The sequence below is a fragment of the Periplaneta americana genome, unplaced genomic scaffold (assembly GCF_040183065.1).
Source record: "Periplaneta americana isolate PAMFEO1 unplaced genomic scaffold, P.americana_PAMFEO1_priV1 scaffold_18, whole genome shotgun sequence".
NCBI lineage: Eukaryota > Metazoa > Arthropoda > Insecta > Blattodea > Blattidae > Periplaneta > Periplaneta americana.
Window position 1 is genome coordinate 555,916 of NW_027185499.1, and position 21,054 is coordinate 576,969.

At 35.6% G+C, this 21,054-nt stretch overlaps 1 pseudogene; it reads right to left on the reverse strand.

Annotated features, from left to right (window-relative positions):
* Window positions 1–560: 560 nt before the first annotated feature.
* Window positions 561–21,054, reverse strand: part of LOC138693705 (DNA-directed RNA polymerase I subunit RPA1-like) — a 134,440-nt pseudogene continuing 113,946 nt past the window's right edge.

Here is a 21,054-nt window from a genome sequence, read left to right on the forward strand (position 1 = left end):
GATTTCAAGCTTTAAAATGATGTACTGCACAATTGTCTTTCACTCACTTTATGTCTGGTCTCTTCTGACTGTGGCTTCACCCCTAGCCAAAAGTGCCGTTGTTTTGGTAGTGCCGGTTATTTGGGTGCTGGATATGAGGGATTTTACTGTACAGTATATAGATACCAGCTTAGATTAGATTAGGATAGATGGGATGGATTGGATATATTAGACAGACAAGCAGATATAGATATAGATATAGGTGGACGGGCAGGCAGGCAGGCGGCAGATAACAAGAGAGAGGGGAAGTGATACAGCAAGAGAGAGGGGAAAGTGAGTGAAGTGAAGAGAAAAAAAAGGGAAAGAGAAGGATAAATCTTAAGCCAGTATCTATTCTTGATAGTGAAGAGTTCTATACTAAGTTTAGTTAATATCTAAAAGATACATTATGTTGCAATATTTAGTTTTATTTATAATCATTCTTATAACTTTCCACGTGTCTTAATGAATTCCTCACGATTTGTCAATAATTATGCAGCTCATTTATCATCTTGGATAATCGGAAGTAAGACATTATAAAATTGCAGCTGTACTTTTTTTTATTTATTACAATTACAATATTCTAAATATTTCTGTTAAATACAAAGTTCCATTCTTTTACTTTAATTACACATTTCAATCCTCTTCAAAACTGTGAAAAGGAATACTTCAGGAACAGATTGAACATCTCTGTTCCACCCATCACGGGCTGTCCAACCATCAGACGGCTTGTAGGCGACTGCAAGTCATCTCGTTTTCCTGCAAAATGAAAGTATTCATAATTATACAACTAACATTAATATACTGTATGTGGTAAAAACAGCAGTACAATACAGTAACTTCTAGTACTGATGATAATCAAGGAAATAATTAATTGTAGTAACTATTAACAGATTATGATGGTTAATAATTGGTAGGCCCACTTTGTACTTCAGACAGAGATACAGCAGAACTCTATTATCCGTGCTAATGAAGGGAGTGACTCAATGGTTAATCCATACCATGATGAGAACCGATAAGCTAATACATTGAATTGGATCCGTCTATGCTTATCTACATAACAAATAATAAAGTTTTCGCGCAGGCTTCTGCGGCTGGTGTACATGGTGTGTGGATAAGCTTCGGGGCTTCTACCGCCACCAACACCAAAACAATGCGGTGGAAGCCCTGAAGCTTATCCACACACCAAACGATAAAGTTATTTGTCACATTTTATTAGCTTGAACGTTTTCGGCTCCAAGGAGCCATCTTCAGAAAATTATGCCTGAGAAAACATATAAATAAGGGTTGGTACATATGTGTTATGTGATACAATGTGATCAATAAGCAAGTTATGAGCCTCTGCTATAAACAATTATGAACTCCAAAGTGATTAAAAAGTAGTTAAATAAGATAAAAGCTTATATAAGCTGTGATCAATAAAATATTAAAATAGAAAATGTTGTTCTGATTATAATTTGCTGAACCATCTCAGACAAAGGCTCCAGTATGGCGTCTTGAATGGAGACAATTCAACTGTAATACGGAATAAAATGTGGACCAAAATAATACATGCATAATAGGAAATTACAAACTAATAACAATGAAATGTACTTATGTACTGTTGAATCCTATACAAGCTTAATATAATAACATTAATATAATATCTGGTTACAAGCTTCGCGTACCGAATTATGGATGGAACAATTGCTATTAATCTGAGTAATGTTTATGAAATGATTTAAGCGGGGTTTAATAAGTTATAAAATAATTATTAATATGTCTAAACAGCGTTATCTTGGGTTATAATGAATGAACAAACTTACAATCGTGTGTGTAGTAACGGTGCTTCCAAAGTCTATGATGGTAGAGAGCCAACTGTTGGGTGCGCTTCATTTACAGGTATTACTAAGCTTAGGTAGCAGCTGACGGTGGAAGGGGGGGGGGGGGGGGGGGAGGTTGGTTATAGGCTGACAAGCAGGCACGTGGGTTGTGTATTCAGAGTGAAAAGTGGGTTGCGCAGATTGGGAACTTGTTCATTCAAAAGCGATATTTGCCCAGGCTATATGAAAGTGTTCAGCTGCGTTGATGTATGTGCTAGGGAGAATAATGTGCAAAGCCTCATTTATATTGGTTAATTCATGGCCTTGCTCGATCAGATGGGTGCCGAACTTAGACTTTCTCCTGTTATGCTTAAAGTCGGCAACATGTTCACTGCACTTCGTTCTAAAGTTTCTACAAGTCTGGCCAATAAATTTATGTGGGCAGTTCTTGCATTGCAACATGTATATGCCTCCACTTTGACGTCTATCACTGGTGTTGAGCTTATTTGGAATTATGTTATTTCATTTGTTATTTGAGCAGAAAGCTATGCCAATGCCGTGTTTTTTTTTAAATTACTAAGTTGGTTAGAAACTTTACCGAAATATGTCATATTAACCCATTCTTTTTTTTTTTGGTAGTAGGGGGAAAGGGAGAGAGGGGGGATGGAGGGGGAGGGGAGAGGGGAAGCTATAGGGGGAGGGGAGAGGGAGAGTGTGTGTTGGATAATCCGCTGATCAGTTAATAGGGTGACGAATAATCGAGGTTATACTGTAAACATGAGCTAATTACTGTACTTTTGAGCATTGTAACACGTTTCTTTTTCATGTGGTTCTTGAAAATTTATTTCTTGCTCTTGATTAGGTCCGAAGTAAATTTTATGAATAAGAAAACTATGACTTTGTAAAAAAAAAAAAAATAATAATAATAATAATAACATACATATACCCAAATCCCTTTAACACTTTTTGGGGAATCAGGAGGGGTGAGGGGTGTCAGGGAAAGATTTAAGGGAAGGAAAGCTAAAGGGGGAAATATTAAAGTGAAGTTTCACATTCTATTCACCATAGAATATGATTTAAAGCAGCAAATATTGCAGGAAAGCGTAAGAACAATGAAATAATGACCCACAGAAATAACTCAGACGTTACATTATTTCACTCCAAATGTATAGATGAATTCAATGTGTGAAATGTAATCCGTATTAAAATATTAGCTTGCCTCGTGTCACAGCCCTTCTCAGAAAGTTCACCGATGCCTCAAAAGACATTTGCTGCAGAGGAGATACATTGTGTTCCATTTCTTTTCTGCTGAATGGATCATATTTTCCACTGACAGTCATGTAGTCTGCCACCAGAAGCAAGTGTCGTGGCTCAACAGTGATGCCATACACTTGGAACACATCTTGGATTTCCTTAAAATAAATATACAATTTAACAATTGAGTATAACAACATTAGTTATTTTTTGAAAAAAAAAAAAAGTACAGAAAAATAAACTAAGCTATTTCAATTTGCGTACCTTCACTATTACTCTTCTAGTTGCTTCTATTCCGAAAGTCTCTGCCATTTTGTGGACATCATTTGTATAGAGTCGGTTGAGATCAAGAAGTTTATGAAATTTATACATTTCCTGAAAATTAAAAACATTATCATACAAAATCAGTAATCAGTTAGAAAAAAATAAGACTTTTTTGCTTGTAATAAATATAACCTCAGTACATTACAATACTCGTATTACGGTACCAATCTGAAATATCTGATAAAACGTTAACAGATGGTTAAGACCGTCAGATTTTTGTACTGGAAACCTGAGCACAAATCCCAGCACCGAGTTCAAGCAGAACTTATGGTAGGTAAAAGCAGTGTCAGGGCAGGTTTTCTCGAAATATTTCTCATCTCCCTGCCATCATTTCATAATCTCTCGATAAAATTATCATTAATATCAGTGTGAAAAGTAAAATGAAATTAGTATACTATATTACTTTCACGGAACATCAATCCTATAGTAAATCTAAATGTTCCATACAAATTCACAGAGTTGCTAATTTGTGTCATCCGGTTTGATGTAGCGAACTGTAATCTCACATGACCAGCCTTCCTCTTGCAGGAATACATGTTGAAATGGATGGGCAAATATTAAAAAATTCGATGGCTTTCTTCATATTATCTTGTTTTGCGATGCTTCATCATCTGCTATGGTTATCTAGCATCTGAGTGAGGTGAAGATGATAATGCCAAGGTTACCCAGCATTTGCTCTGGAAAACTCTGGAAAAAACCTCAGTCAGGTAACTTGTTCCAACTGGGATTTCAACCAGGGCCCACTCGTTTTTTCAGGGCTTTCCCTCAACCCATTAAGAGCAAATGTTGGGTAACCTTGGATTCATTTCGCTGGCATTATCATCTTCACTTCACTCAGATGCTAGATAATCATAGCAGATGATGAAGCATCGTAAAAAAAGATAATATGAAGAAAGCCATAGAATTTTTTAATATCTGCCCATCATTACTCCACAGTGGTGGACATATTGTCTTTCTTACATGCACTTTGAAACAATATGATTCAAAATATTTTACAGTAACATTTTCTCGTAGTGTATAAATAACGTTTGTGCGAGATCGTGCATAGTTGCTTGTTTTCCGCACAGAACCAATACGCGGAAAGTGTGAAATACCACATTCAGTATTCCCAACGTAACACACATAACAATTTCCCTCTTCTTACCGCTTAAGCGCGACATTCATTTTACTGCATTAGGCTTTTAACATATTATTTTTAGAGACGTTTAACACAGTAATAATTATAAATTGGAAACTTACCACTGCAATTTCACCTAAATTGCACTGTTAATTATTGTTTTTAAATATTTGCAAAAATTAAGTAAAGTCTACTACTCCACGAAACTTATTGCATTCCTGATACAAGTAACATTAAGGAAGCCGTGAAAAAATCAACAAGACTCCAGATGCCGATGTTATTACTGCAATATGTTATATAAATAATACTGTTAAAATATTAAAATGAAAAATAAATCATTATATAACCTTACCGTTTGTTTTAAGTTCGCATTTATAGACTGGGGGGAAAAAAAAGACAGATGTATATCACGGCCTGCTGGAGTATAGATATTTTTGTTTTCTAAAGTTGCCGTCATTAAACAGAAACCAAGATGGAGATTTCATTGCAACTAATTAGAAATTCGTCTTTCAGGTATGTAATAAACGATCTTCGCACAAAATAATGTACGATACACAAGCGGTATGTTTGTTTTCATGTTCTCGGAAATTAAAAAAGCTCAACTACGTTTCACTTTTTCAATCTTTTCCTCGAACATGAAAACGTCAATATACCGCTCTTGTAACGTATATTACTATTGAGATGGGCAAGACATGTAGCACGTATGGGCGAATTCCAGAAATGCATATAGAGTGTTAGTTGGGAGGCCGGAGGGCAAAAGACCTTTGGGGAGGCCGAGACGTAGATGGGAAGATAATATTAAAGTGGATTTGAGGGAGGTAGGATATGATGGTAGAGAATGGATTAATCTTGCTCGGGATAGGGACCAATGGCGGGCTCATGTGAGGGCGGCAATGAACCTGCGGGTTCCTTAAAAGCCAGTAAGTAAGTGTGTAAATAACCATCTCTTATTTACTGACTTTGGTAGAGCTTACAGCAGCATTAAATAAATTTTATTTGTACAGCTCTGTATGAATATGGTGCCTCTCACAATTATTAGAGACACTCAAATTTCGCGACTCGTGAAAAATTTAAAAACATTGCAAAATGATGGGAAACGTATTTTTAAGTAATTTTAAATATATTTACATGTATTTCGACACATCAAGTACCCGCGATTTTTTTTTAAATTTGTCTCTATCAGCGACTTTCTACTTTTACCCGAGAAATTGAATAGCACTAGCAAAAAATCGTAAATTAAAGTCATTACTTCCCCGCACTATTTCTTCTTCCCCACCCCCACATTCAGCAATTTATTAACAAATCAATTAATCACTCAATCAATCAATCAATCAATCAATCAATCTTCTTAATGTATCCAGCTGTTTGCTGACAACATAAAGTCCACTATAGTCCACTATAGTCTATTCAGTTCTTCTTTTTATGAGAAATGAGGGCTATTTTGATCAGTGTTCATTATAGATGCCTGTTGCTAGTAGCCAAGGTTGGGGTGTAGTCAATATATACTGCAGGGCTGTGTCTTCTGCAACTGGTACTGACGATTTTAAATTACTTCTTTTATGGTTTATGGATGGACAGTATAGAAGAATGTGTTCCAGATCTTCACCATGATTATTACACCACAGACAAATGTGAAATCGGTGTAGGTACAATTTTGTGACAATGTGACCTGTTCTGGCTCTTGTTAAAAATGTTTGAACATGTCTGGGCAAGTTTTTGTAAATTTCCAGGTCATTTGGTTTCTTTTGTACAGACTGTAAAATTTTTCCTTTAACAGAAGAGAACAATTGTTGAACCATAGGTTTGTAACATGATACTTTACTGAAGCAAAAGCACTGGATAGAGATATCACTTGAAGAGGTCTTGGTTGCAAATATGTTGCCTGTTTTGCAATATTATCGACTTTCTCGTTTCCAGGTGTACCACAATGACTAGGTATCCATTGAAATGTTATTTCCTTTTGGAGTTCTTTTAGTTTACTTAGTTGTTTCTGAATTGGAATAATTCTATGTGTATATATATATATATAGGTTTGCTACATATTTGATTATATTAAATATAGCCCCCTTGAGTCGGTAAGTATGCAAATAGATTTTTCAGGAATTTGAGTAACACACTGAAGAGCAGCATCAATAGCTAGCAATTCAGTGTCAAGACTGGAGGAGGATGAACATGGTATGAAATAACTTTCTTGATATTTTGGAATATAATACCCTGCTCCTGATGTCCCATTATTAGGATTTAGAGATCCATCTGTATAAATTTGAAGGTGATCCTTATTTATGTGCTGCAGAGTAGTTTGATGGAATCTAACTTAAGAATGTATGGAGGATCATTTTTGGAATGATTTCCTGGAATTTGTATGCTATGTTCTGGAATCTGGAAGTACCAAAACAAATATGTTGCCGCTATTAACAAAGTATCACGCCAATATAGATAAAATGCCACAATGACCCAAGCAAATTAGCGCTGACCATTCCGTTGGTGATGTAACGACGATATCTGTGAATACCTGAACGTGAGCACTAGTTTCATGATGGTGTAACGAAAATATACGAGAATACCCAAATGTATAAAACCACATCTCACCTCGCACACGCATTATCTCCATATCTCCACGCACTCCAGTTACATTCCAGCAGTATAAGGAGAAGATTGATGTAGTACGTTCATTTGAGAAACATTCATTATGCCACCGAGACTCAGTTTAGATGAACGGATCAAACAATTCTCCCAAGATGGAATGAAGAGGTCCGGAGATAATATTATAATGCTGTGCAATAAGCAAGTGCATGGAAAGCTACTATTTCTTTTTCCCCTTGCATATTATTAGAACAATACCTGTTGCCATACTGAGCTCTTTTAATTCAGGTATAGATGATCACAGAACCCAAGAATTTTCCTTTTCACCCAAGAAATTTAGGTGATTTTATTCAAGAAATTTGAGGATCCCTAACAATTATGTATGATTAAAGTTTGCATAGAAGATTCAAGATGTAAAATTAAAATCTATCATTAGACGAGTATTACCCTCCAATAGTCGTCCTCAGTGGTCTAGTGATTAACATGCTTGCCACTGGAACCGAGGTTTGTAGGTTCAAATCCATCTATTGATGTCATAGAGGATGCTATTGAAAACTAAGTGCTGTGCATGGAGAAACTGTTGCAAGTGTATTGAGTAAATTGCAAAGTTTTGAAAAGAAACCCCACGTATTTAACATTTTACAGTGTGTGCCGAATTCCAAATGGAGATGATGTTGATCCACCCAAGGACATTTCTCCAGGTAAAATTCCTCTCCTAAAATTTGCCCCAGCTACATCATGTGACGTAGCATATAAGAACATTCTGAGTGACACACGTCTTTCAATGACCCCAGAGAACATAGAAGAATACATTATTGTGCACTGTGCTACAAATTTAATGTATAAACGTGTTTTGAGTGTTGTAACTAACAAAATAATAAGTTTGTATTAAATATGTGATATTACATATTTTTCTCACTTTACATAATATTTTACAACATATTTCACTGTTTTTCACTACATATTTTGCTAAGTGACACTACATAAAAATCCCAGCTCTATTTATAACCATCATCATCTATACAGAACAGACAATATATCTGTCCAGATAGATTTAGAACAGTTGTGATGACAATCCTCTCTCTCTCTCTCTCTCCCTCTCTTTTTTTTTGTGCGCCCTGATCTCTTCTCTAGGGATGTAGTCCAAGACTGCTCTTGGGATTCTTGTCTTGTTCATCTTTAAGATGTGATCACTCCATTCTCTCATGCAGCTCTGTACTCGATTCTGAAGGACTGTTATTGAAAGTCCCCATTTATTTATTTTTTTAATGTTCGGTCCAGCAATGCACATACATCTTTCAACTTCTTTTCTGCTATTGTAGTTGTTTTCAACCTTTAATTCTCAGCAACCAGCTATCACAGATGCAATGTAGAACTAGTATAGCTGTGATTTTATAACATTTTAATAGAGTCTGTTTTCGTATTTTCTTAGATAATGCTTTTATTGTTCCACAGATGAACTGGAATTCTGAGAGTTTATTTTCAAAATTATATATACTCACATATACTGGTTGTTACAATGTTAATCACATCTTCTGATTACCCATCTGCTGTTCCACTGATCCTCATCCAGATATAGTTCTAGCATAGCACACCTTATACCAGTGGTTCGCAAACTTTTTAAAGGTGCGACCTACTTTTGGGTGAGACATTCGTTTGCGACCCCCATCCCCCCTTTATCATACCAGTAATTAACCCATTTGAAAAATACAAATGCCAGTAAGATCGTGAACAACGATAATTACTCAAAACCAGAAATACACCCAACTTTTAATGTGTCAATACCTGCAAGACGAGAAATTGCAATATGCAAACCTATTTTTTGCATGATCGTGTTTTTTGCTGTATTTACAGCTATTGTTGTCAGGCCTTGAAAGTTAGAATTCTCACACAGAAACTTGTTGCTAGGGAAACCATTCTTCATAACAAAACTATACTGAAATAGACCCATTACAGTGCACTTATTGTTACTTAGTTACCATTACAGTGCAGTTTTGCGAAGGCTTTGGAATAATAATGCTCTAAATTTTCAATGCAAAATATAAATATATTGTATTTGTAATTTTAAAAATCTGAATGTGCAAAAAATGTTGAACAACACACGTCTGTGAAGTGCATTACAAAATCTCGGAAACTCGCTCTGCTCGTTTTTCAGACTTCACCTCGATTTTGTAAAAAGAACTTCCCAAACTTGTATCGTAATGTACTATTTCAATTCTTTTGGCTGATACACTGATACACTTAGAACACTTGAAGTAGTAGTTTGCAAAGCCAAGATGTTAGCATAACAGCCAGAGATAAAATCGACGGATTTATAAGGAAACTTGTTTTCTGGTAGACATATGGACAAAAAGAACATTAATTCATTCCAGTGCATTAAAGAAAAGAACTCGAGGAAAACTTAGCTATATATCGTATGACACGACAAATTCTTAGTTAGTTTTTGTGGACGTACAACTGACTTTGCACAATTTTAAACAACAGTTCTTTTAATATCTTCCGGAAGAAACTCAAAACAATCATGACAGTGACAGATAGATACTGAATCCGTTTCTAACAGTTTCATTCAATTGGGGGGGGGGGGGGGGGAGAAAAAACTTATTAAAATATGTGCTTACTGATGGAAGATTAAAAGTACAATTTTTTTTTTTTTTATAAATTTGCGAACTCGTATTTATGCACAATAAGTTTCCAGTCTATGATTTCCATCAAAACAAAAGTGAGAAATCTCCTTGAAATTGGAAATGATACAATTGGGTGAATATTGAATACAGAGCGAAGATTTGAGAAGCTACTTTCTCAAAAACAGACACATTTACAGCACTAATTATTTTTTACTTTAGCTATACTTAACTACTGAAACTTTTTTAACTTTCAGGCTCTGAGGATGGTGTGAAGAAGCACCGAAAGAGCTGTAAGCCGCACAATCTTACACAATTAACACGAATAAGATCGCCATTTAATCAATTATTTATATTCAAGTGTTAAAAGTAGTGTACGAAAGATTCAACATGGATTTTTTAACTTTATTTTTATGTTAATTTTGTTTCTGAATACAACATAAATGTGTTAATAAGGCATTTCTGTTTTATTTTCTAAAACATCTCGCGACCCCCTCAACTCTTTACTCGACCCTACAGGGGGTCGTTGGGAAACGTTGCCTTATACCATCCCTCCACATTGTTTTTGGTCTTTCTCTCTTGTGCTTTCCTTGAGTTATCCATTCCAGTATGCTTCTCTGTAGTTGTTGCTCTTTCATCCCTTTTAGGTGGACATACTATTGTAATTGTTTCATTTTAATGTAGTCCAAAATTGTATCATCTATATTCATTTTTTGCTCAGAGTAATCCTTAAAATGACAATTGGTTGGCTTTCTCATTTTTCTTTGCCTTATTATAGACCATTTTGCCGCAAAGCGTTGTCCAGGGTGCATTTTGTGCCATCAACAGGAAGACATGGACAGACAACATCTTGCACAATGCCCTGCTCTGAAATCCTCCAAGGAAGTCGACCGCTACTGGGAAGCCAGAGCCCAAATGTTTTTAATTACTTAATCCATAGTTTTGTTCACCACTTTCTTGTTTTTCGCTCAGTCAGTGATAGTAAATATCATGCACTAGCCATTAGACAAATAAATATTCATTTTTTGTTTGATGATTGTACTTCTAATTTTATCTCTTCTCGCTAATGAACTGCTCTAATGCTCTGTAGCAAGTAATTTTAATTTTGTTCTTTCCGTTAGTGGCCAAACTTCTGCTCCGCAAGTAATTATACTCACTTTGGGCTTCTTAGCAGAATATTATTTTACAATGAATAGCAAGCTGGCCTATCGCCTCAACCCTCAACCTGGAGGGCCAAAATTAAAAAAAAAAAATATGTTTACAATAATTAAAGGATTTCTTTTTTTTCTCAAGGAATTAAAATTTGCTACTTCTTTCACTATGTCATAATTTATTACTACTAACTAGATAATTGCCACTGAAAACTATTACATTTGTTTTTCAGTTGAGATTTTAAATTTGTATTTCAGTGCTATGAGGCACATCCATAAAGTAACTTTCCCACTCGTCCCACAGCTAGCAAACCATATGTTGCGCAAAGCGACTGCGTGTACGTGATAGAGTAATGTCCTGGCATGGCGCATGCGCTAGCGGAACTTCCCGAGTGCTCTCAGTAGCTTCATTGCATTGGTTGAAGATGGACGTTCCTATTCCAGCTCCCGCCGCGTGTTAAGTGCGGTCAGTGATAAAGTTTTTGAATGCTCAGGGCATAGCGCCGATTGAAATTGATCGTCAGCTGTGCCAGGTCTATGGGCCTAATGGCATGAGCAAGCAAATGGTGCGTTGCTCCACAAGGTCGTCTGTGATGATGGTTGGCCTCCCACTGCGCTCCTCATCATGCACATTTTGTCATCCTGCTGAGAATTGTCTACAGCAGCAACGCACCATCTGCTTGCCCATAGACCTGGCACAGCTGACGATCAATTTCAATCGGCGCTATGCCCTGTGCATTCAAAAACTTCATCACTGACCACACTTAACATGCAGCAGGAGCTGGAATAGGAACGTCCATCTTCAACCAATGCAACGAAGCTACTGAGAGCACTCGGGAAGTTCCGCTAGCGCATGCGCCATGCCAGGACATTACTCTATCATGTAAACGCAGTCACTTCGCGCAACATATGGTTTGTCAGCTGTGCGAGAGTGGGAAAGTTACTTTATGGACGCGCCTCGTATTTTATCAAGTATGTGTAAAATGTGTTGTCTGATGTAGTCAGTATTATTTCATTGCAGCATCTAAAATATTATTTAAGTAAAATATATTATTTATTTTTACTTGTATTCTTTTCCTGAAAGAGAACCCTTGAATGAAAAGAGAATCCAATACAAGAATAGTGGTTGTCTCATGTGAAAAAAAAAATTACACTTAAGAAGAACAATGAAAAAGCACTATCACATAAACCTTAAAGTAGGACGGACATCAAGTGGTCTTTAAAACAATGCCAGGATGTGAAGGCAATTAAAGAAATAATAGAAGAAAGTTAACGAAGAATTTACACTATAAAAAATTAAATAGGTAAATAAAACTAGTATCAAGATGTCTAAAATAAATCGTATATGAGTAAAAATAATGATCAATTCGAAGAAATTACTGCCTGTTATAAAACGTATGAACCTTTGATGTTACATTTCGAGAAGAATGGATTGATCTCCAGCCTCGTGATGTTAACAATAAGACATCTAAACAACGATAAGGCCTCTTGGAAGCATTTGAATGCACTTTACTGCATAGCTGGAAGGGGGAGAAGACGGACACATAACAATAGTAATAATAATAATAATAATAATAATAATAATAATAATAATAAAAAAAGGTAAAGGTATCCCCGTAACATGCCATGAAGGCACTTGGGGGGCATGGAGGTAGAGCCCCATGCTTTCCATGACCTCGGCACTAGAATGAGGTGGTGTGGTCGGCACCACGCTCTGACCGCCTTTTATCCCCGGGAAAGACCCGGTACTCAATTTTATAGGAGGCTGAGTGAACCTCGGGGCCGTTCTGAAAGTTTGGCAACGAGAAAAAATCCTGTCACCACCTGGGATCGAACCCCGGACCTTCCAGTCTGTAGCCAGCTGCTCTACCAACTGATAATAATAATAATAATAATAATAATAATAATAATAATAATAATTTATTTAACCTGGCAGAGTTAAGGCCAGACGGCCTTCTCTAACACTCAACCAGGAGAAGCATGATTATTAAAGGAAAATACAACGTCAATTCTATCTATAACTCAGTATGTCATTTGAAAAACACACAAATTTATTAATTTAAGCATATCTCATAAACATCACTACAATTTTTACAGTACCTGAAAATTTATTCCCTCAGTCTTCAAAGTAAGCCGTTGAGTTTCTTGGTTCACATATGTAATTGCACGCTTAATTAGGGGCACTTCCCAGATGACGGCCTTCTCAGAAACTTCAGTCAACAGGTTTGTTAAATCAATTCTTTTGTATTTCACTGGTAACTGCAAAGAATAAATTCATTACAATTGGCTGAAATAAAATTTACATTATTATCTAAGAATTACATATGAACAGCTGCGTGGAAAAAACTTGCAAGCACCAAATTTAAAGTTTTACAGGAACATAAAAAACACTTCATGCGTTTTTTCAACAACCTCCTAGATTCTACTGCCTATACTGGAGGTTGTACTTCCATTTTCAAGCAACAGAGTTCGCTACAGTATAAAACAGAGTACGTGAAACTTGTTTCTATTAAATACTGTATTAGGAAAAAAAGTCGCAATGTTTTTCCATTCTGGTATTCATATAGAAAATTTTCAAATAATTTTTCTGTTACATTTTTTTATATGATAGGTAATTCTTTATTTTAAAGTCCCTTTTCAAAAACAGATATTATTCAGAGATGTCAGGATAATGACAATGGCAATATTAATTGAATAAAACAAATGTAATACTTACAGCAAACTTCACTTTACACCAGAGTTCCTCTTCAGAGTCATAATCATATTCAGTCACACTCGATATTGAGCAGACTACTGCCTTCTGTCTGGCCTCATATTCAGCTGATACTTTGGCCTCTCTCTCTCTAAACTTGAGCAAAGAGACATAAAATGCTATTTTCATATTGTTTGTAAAGGTGTATTGTAATTTGTTTTTTAACAGTCTTCCTTATATAATCTATTTTTATGTTTAAAGAATAAATGTGTCACATGCAAATATAAAACACAATAAGCACACGAAAAAATACATGCATCCAAACCAAGTTATAATGTAATGTAATATATTAACATTAATGAAGGTCTTGCTCTGATGGTATTTTATAGATTGACAAATCGAACTGAAACCCTGACCGATTTACTACGTGAGCGCTGGCTGTCTTGGGGAGGAGCAAGTGAGAAAGCACGGGGGGGAAGGGAGAGAGCACTATGAACTATGTACTTGCAGGTCCACTCACAGTTTGTCAAACCTGCTAACAAAAGCATTAAAAGGTTGACTAGTTGCCTGCAATGCTAGCATAATGGAAACTTCCTAGCCGACAGTCGAGGCAAAAATGATGAATCCGTTATTGTGGTAATACTGGAGAGTGGTTCTTCTATTGGTCGCGACACCCTCTCAGATATTTACGTGGTGATTGGTGACTGAATGACGAGGAGCGAGGGAGAGAGAAGAAAGAAAGAGAGAGATTCCAGAAGTTGGCGTGTTTTACGGGGTTTCACTTGAGGTTGTCAAACTATACATTTAAATTTTTAATATAAAAACACAAAGAATTTATTTTTTGTCCAATGGCAGGGCTCTTAACATGTCGTTATTTGTCCTGACTTTACAAGTGTGCTCATAGATGTCACTAGTGCCGAAAAGCATAGACCACTTAGCTCATCAGAGACTATCCAGAGTGCACCATCGGTGCACTTGTAATGAATGATGACAATGGTGAATTGTTGGGATGTCACCAGATTGAAATCCAATGATTTTCTATCTCTGGGGACATTTGAAATCCTGTACCTAATGCTAAATACATTTGAACAAATAAGAAACACTGCAGGTGTTTTCAAAGCATGGAATGCAGGATGAGGCCACTTTGAGCAATTTTTGAAATAAGTATTTTTTAAGCAAGTTGCTTAGTAGTATCACTTTTACTGTGAGTTTGTTAGCAATAAAACAGCATTAAGTCTGAAATTAAGCATTTTCAGGACTATGTTTATATGAAAGTTTTTCAATATTTTGTTGTTAGGAATATAATATGTCCCCAAAATATTTGACAGCAATTTGCATACACTCTGTATAATATTGTGCAGTATAACATAGATGTGACAGCCTATGAGGGCAAAGGCCTGCCAGCCAAATGCTGGCTGCCTCAGCAGAGGTGAATGTGTACAGATACGGAATTAAAAACTGGGCCGAGTCTGGTAGCTGTCCTCCTCTATGTAGACAACAAGCTTCGCAACACTGTCCACAAGTAGCATACATTTAGGCGCTCTTGTTTACTGCACATCTGGAACTTGGTAAAATTAGATGGCCCAAATTTTATTTCTGGATCTATACAACTTTCAGCTGTTTTTTATTTGCTCTGGAGGTCTTGTTTTGGACCTCGCAGAGTGAGGGTGACTGTTGAGTATTGGTGGAATGGTGATAATTATGAGGGAAAATGGGGGGAACCCCCTTGCACCTGCTTTGTCCACCACAAATTTCTTTACGTCTCAGATGGGATCGTAATCGGGTTGTTACAGTGGAAGACACAAGGCCACACATGTTTGGCTTAATATAATATATTAAAGTTATATGCATAATAAGAGGATTATTATCACAAAGATTTTGATTCTCATATGTTCTATTTCTTATTTTTCTAGGAAGTATACTAGTATTATAAGACTCAACTGTTCAAACCTTGATATCTTGTAGTGCAGTGGTTCCCAACCTTTTCCAATGATGTATCACTATTTTCAATTTAGGATATTAGCTCTACCACCAACCAAATTTATTATGGGAAAATGTCACGTATTGTTCTTAGGGTCATAATTTCATTTCCTACGCTACTATACCAATAACTGCTTTATTTAGGCATGTTTAATTAAGAAACAGTCCCTCTTCGAACTTAATCAATGGAATGCTCTATAAAATACACAGAAAAATGCATATAGGTCTAGCCCTACTTGTTACATAATGGTAAATGATTAAATACTAAAAAATTACATCATAAACACGTAGTATCCCTGCTGATGCTAACTAAAATAAACAAACACAGTTTCAGTGTGGAGATCGTGCTTGTTAGCAGAACAGAACTTCTTATGCCAGGTTTCAATTGAGTTAATTTCAGTCTTAAATCAGGTTCAACATTCGGCTTATTCCTGTAATTACTTTTAAAATAAATTAGAGGAAAAAAAAAAACACATTCACAAAAGTACGCAGTTGTGAACACCATAAAAAGTTTTACAGCCTTTTCTGAGATGATAGAATATTAATTTCCTGTTGCCAACCAAATAAGGATTCTGGCAAGGTATCGTCAACAGAAAATGGGTCACTGAAGTCACATATTATTGAAATCATTTAACTTAACTGTTCATTGTTTGAAACTTTGAAAGCAGGTATATATTTTTATATTTTATGATAATTCAAATATTTATTTCACACTGTGTTGAAGTGTCACCCAGCAGTGACTCATATATCACCAGTGGTCGAGAACTCGAGTTACCAGATATCTGCTACAGAACAGGGCATATCAAAAGTCCGGTAACACTTTCAATATTTTATTACACAAAAACTACAAATGATAGCACTTTCAAACACACGTCAGTTTAAAGTCAAACTCTCAAATACTACCGCATAGTTGCATAATTTACCGACAGTTGGCGTTAGTTACAACAATGGCGAATACTGGCGCTGAGCGAGCTTTCTGCATGTTACAATTTCATACAAACAAGAGTGCTACCGATGTGCAACGGAAATTCCGGACCAAGTATGGAAAAGAAGCACCAGGTAGGAAGGTAATTTACCATTGGTATCGTAAATTTGAAACCACGGGTTGCTTGTGTCTGCAAAAGAGGAGTGGCTGTCCCAGGGTGAGTGAAGCGAGCGTTGAGCGAGTCAGAGAAGCATTCGTAAGGAGCCCAAGGAAATCAGTGCATAGAGCGTCCCGTGGGCTTCAACTTCCTTCAATGACTGTGTGGAGGCTGGCTATGAAAGCATACACACTGCAGCTTCTGCATATGCTAAATGAGGATGACAAACGCAAGCGCTACGAGTTTTCTTGCCAGCTACAACAACAGGCAGCAGACGACGACTTATTCAGCCACTTAATTTTCAGCGATGAAGCGACATTCCATACAAGCGGGAAAATTAACAAGCACAACTGTCGTGTTTGGGGTACATAGAAACCTCACAGAATCATTGAACATGAGCGTGATTCACCAAAGGTGTATGTTTTCTGCACGTTGTCACAATGAAAACTGTAAGGACCTTTCTTCTTCATTGAGGCTACTGTGACTGGACATTCATATCTGGACATGTTGGAGCAATGGTTGGTGCCTCAACTTAGACAAGATCTCGATGACGATTTTATCTTTCAGCAAGATGCGGCTCCACCACATTTCCACAATGCAGTTAGTGCTTACCTGAATACGGAGATGTCTGATCGTTGGATAGGACGTGCTGGAGTAAGGGACAGATGTTTCATGACATGGCCACCAAGGTCACCCGATATGACTGCATGTGACTTTTTTCTATGGGGGGTACCTAAAGGACAGTGTGTTTGTACCGCCTTTGCCACGTGATTTAGAGGAACTAAAAACCAGAATTCGAGAAGCTGCTGCCACGGTCACAGAGGATATGTTGGAAAGGGTATGGGAAGAGTTTGATTATCGTTTGGACATCTGCCGAGTCACTCGTGGTTCACACATTGAATCTCTGTAAGGTGTAAACAGAACTTTGAGAGTTTGACTTTAAACTGACGTGTGTTTGAAAGTGCTATTATTAGTAGTTTTTGTGTAATAAAATATTGAAAATGTTACCGGACTTTTGATGTGCCCTGTATATTTGAATCATATAATTTTATTTTATCATTCAGCAACATTCATTTTATGTGTCCATATTCATATACAATCTAGTTTTAAATATTTTAATATGTAATCAACATGTATAATGTTTCCACACGAAGTATTCATATTCTTGTATTGTTAGGTGTTCGGCAGCTTATGCCAAAAATGTTTATAACTGTAAATGTTGTAATATTTTGCTAATTATAATATTGTGATTTTGACGGACATACCTGTACAATTATTCTGTACTTCTGCTTGATACAATATTCTCACATTTCAAGATTTAATGTAAAATGCTTTGAGATAACATGAAATCTCAATTACCGATATTCTCAGCTACAAATAATTTGAAGTATGTACAACATAAGCACAAAATGAAAACTGCTTCTATATGCAGAAAACTTCAGTTATGGAGCTTGCACTCAGCATGCATACACAAACACAGACATAAATACCCACATATGTATATGGAAATTAATTATACTTACTGCATCGGAGAACAATTCATGATCTTCTTTTTCATTATCACTTCCATGTTCCCATTCATTTGAATATTCTCTCTTTATCTTAATTTCATCTTCATTTTCATCATTTTCGGCCTCTTCATTTTCAACTGTAAAATATGCAATTTACAGTTGTGGAACTATGTATTACGTATATTATTATGATATGATATAACATGATATATGATACGATATGGTTTATTCTCACATTAATTTCTCTGGTCCTGCTGGCTCTTTACAATTCTGTGTTTGGGCCAGGAGTCCCGTTCTTACACTATTTACAACTTTTATTGAGTGATGTAACCGTCTATTGGTGCTCATTTAAACAGTTATGTTTATGCCCATAATATGAAGCTTCTTTATCGTAAAAAGCCCGAAGGTAAAATAACTACCTGTTCGGATCTCCGGTTGGGAGCTGGAAGAAGCCTTAATATAATGCAATGGAATGCGAGTGGCCTAAGTTAGACGAAGAAAACAGAATTGTCGAAAATATTATATGATGAAAAACTAGACTCTTTTGTATAGTAGAGGCTATAATAACAAAGCACTATCCCATAAAAGAGAAGATACATAAAAGATCACTGTTGCAACATGAAAGAATGGTAGGGTTACCACATGACACATACTCGACAAGCTACCAATTCAGGTTCAGAAAATTGAAAACACAAAATGGGTTTCTAGAGGCAATCCAGAAACTAATAGATATATTTAATTTTAATTTAAAACCAGAAAAGTCCCTATTACATAAATCACCATTACAATATGACAGTATAAATTATAATACAAATTCATTTAAGGATTTGAAGAAGAAGAATCATCTACACTTTAATAAATATAACAAGTTGCTCTTGAAACTATAAATACATTCCAGATGGCTGCAAATATCTAAATGATGAGGCTGGGATATATTCCAAATTATTCAATTTTTATTTGTCTACAGGGAGTCCTTCTACTCACTTTGATGAGAAATTGCAGAAATCAACAGGGCATTAACACAACTTATTTATCAAATTAATATGTTCAAAAATGCTGTTATATTTAGCGGCTCAATGTCTGCAATCCAAGTCATAGCTTCAATCAATATTCCTATAAATTCCAAAATCGCATAAATTCAATCATTCATACACATACAGGCAAAACAAAATAAAACCTGTATCTGCAATGGATTCCTGCCCATTGTGGTATTATGGGCAATGAGATTGCAGATTGTTTGGCAAAGAAAGGAACTAAAATATTACAAGTACCCTTGAAAAAGATATCTTATCACTAGAGCTAGTATTCGTATGTAGTAATAGCCAATATTTTTAATCAGTATAGTTTATAAACATGCAAGCCATGCCCCCCAATCCTCATACTTGCCATTCTTGTCATTCAGTACTTCCATTAGTTAGCGCTAAGGGTCTTTAATGCTCTTACAAAACAGGGGGGGTTTAAAAGCTGCCAGTCTTGTCAACCAGGTTTAAAACCTTCTTAACAGGCATCACATTGACTCAACAATACTCGGCGTTGTTCTTAACTCATCTATACTAATAATAAATCTGTAGCCGAAATTTTTCTGGTAATTTTCGATTTTCCAAAAATAATTGGTCCTACCCTAAAACCGAAAATAGCTTTTTTGAAAATTTTGTTTGTATGTCTGTCTGTCTGTCTGCATGTTTCTTACCTTTTCACGCGATAATGGCTGAACGGATTTCGATGAAAATTGAAATATAAGTTAAGTTCGTTGTAACTTAGATTTTAGGCTATATGGCATTAAAATACATTATTTAAAGGGGGTGTTATAAGGGGGCCTGAATTAAATAAATCGAAATATCTCGCTTATTATTGATTTTTGTGAAAAATGTTACATAACAAACGTTTCTTTAAAAATCATTTGCGATAAGTTTTATTCCTTGAAAAATTTTGATAGGACTGATATTTATTGAGATAAATGAGTTTTAAAATTAAAATAACTGCCATCTAAGGCCGTGTAATGAATTAAAAAACAAATGAATTCGTCTATAAGGGGCCTTGGATAGCCTACAGATAATGTTTCTGTGTTTGTATGAAGTAATATCGGAAGCTAAATTAACCGAGTTGTATAATTAATTATGATTTCACCAATGGAAAGTGTAGTTTCTCTAGATGGACATAATGATATAATGTTATTACAGCAACTTCTGATATAATATAATATAATATAATATAATATAATATAATATAATATAATATAATATAATATAATATAATATAATATGTAATATTATATAATATAATTTAAGTTATTTGAAGGGTTCAGAACCATAGTGGGCCAAGAGCCATTTACTGAATACGTAGAAAACAAGGGTTAAAATTAAGTTATTACCATAATTCAATGGAAACCTATAACAAGTAAAATAAAATATACATATTAAATCTAAATGATGTCACTCTTCATTAAACTATGGTTGCATGTAATAAAAATTAAGAAACATGTTAAAGGAATTGTCATTGCACCAAATGAGTGTCTCTGGACCAAAATGATCGCATTTTAATTATTTGGATGCAATTTAAATTAAGTAACATATTAAACGATTTATCCTTCTATGAAACACGAATGTTCCCTGGATCAAATGTCCTATTTTAATTATGTAATTACTTTATATTTATTTCTAACAGTTGCAGCGGAGCGCACGGGTACAGCTAGTACTACATATAAATCCTAGCTCACTTATCAGTGTCAAATTCTTCATAAACACAATTTCAAATCAAAATTCTAAAGAAATTTCAAGAAAACAGTAATAATAAATCTTGTTCACTACTGCTTACTGAGAAAGAACATTTATAACTGATTCTCAACATGATGCAGTAGCAAAATTTCGAATACTAACTGGCCATGACTGTTTAGCAACACATCTGTTTAAAATTGGAATT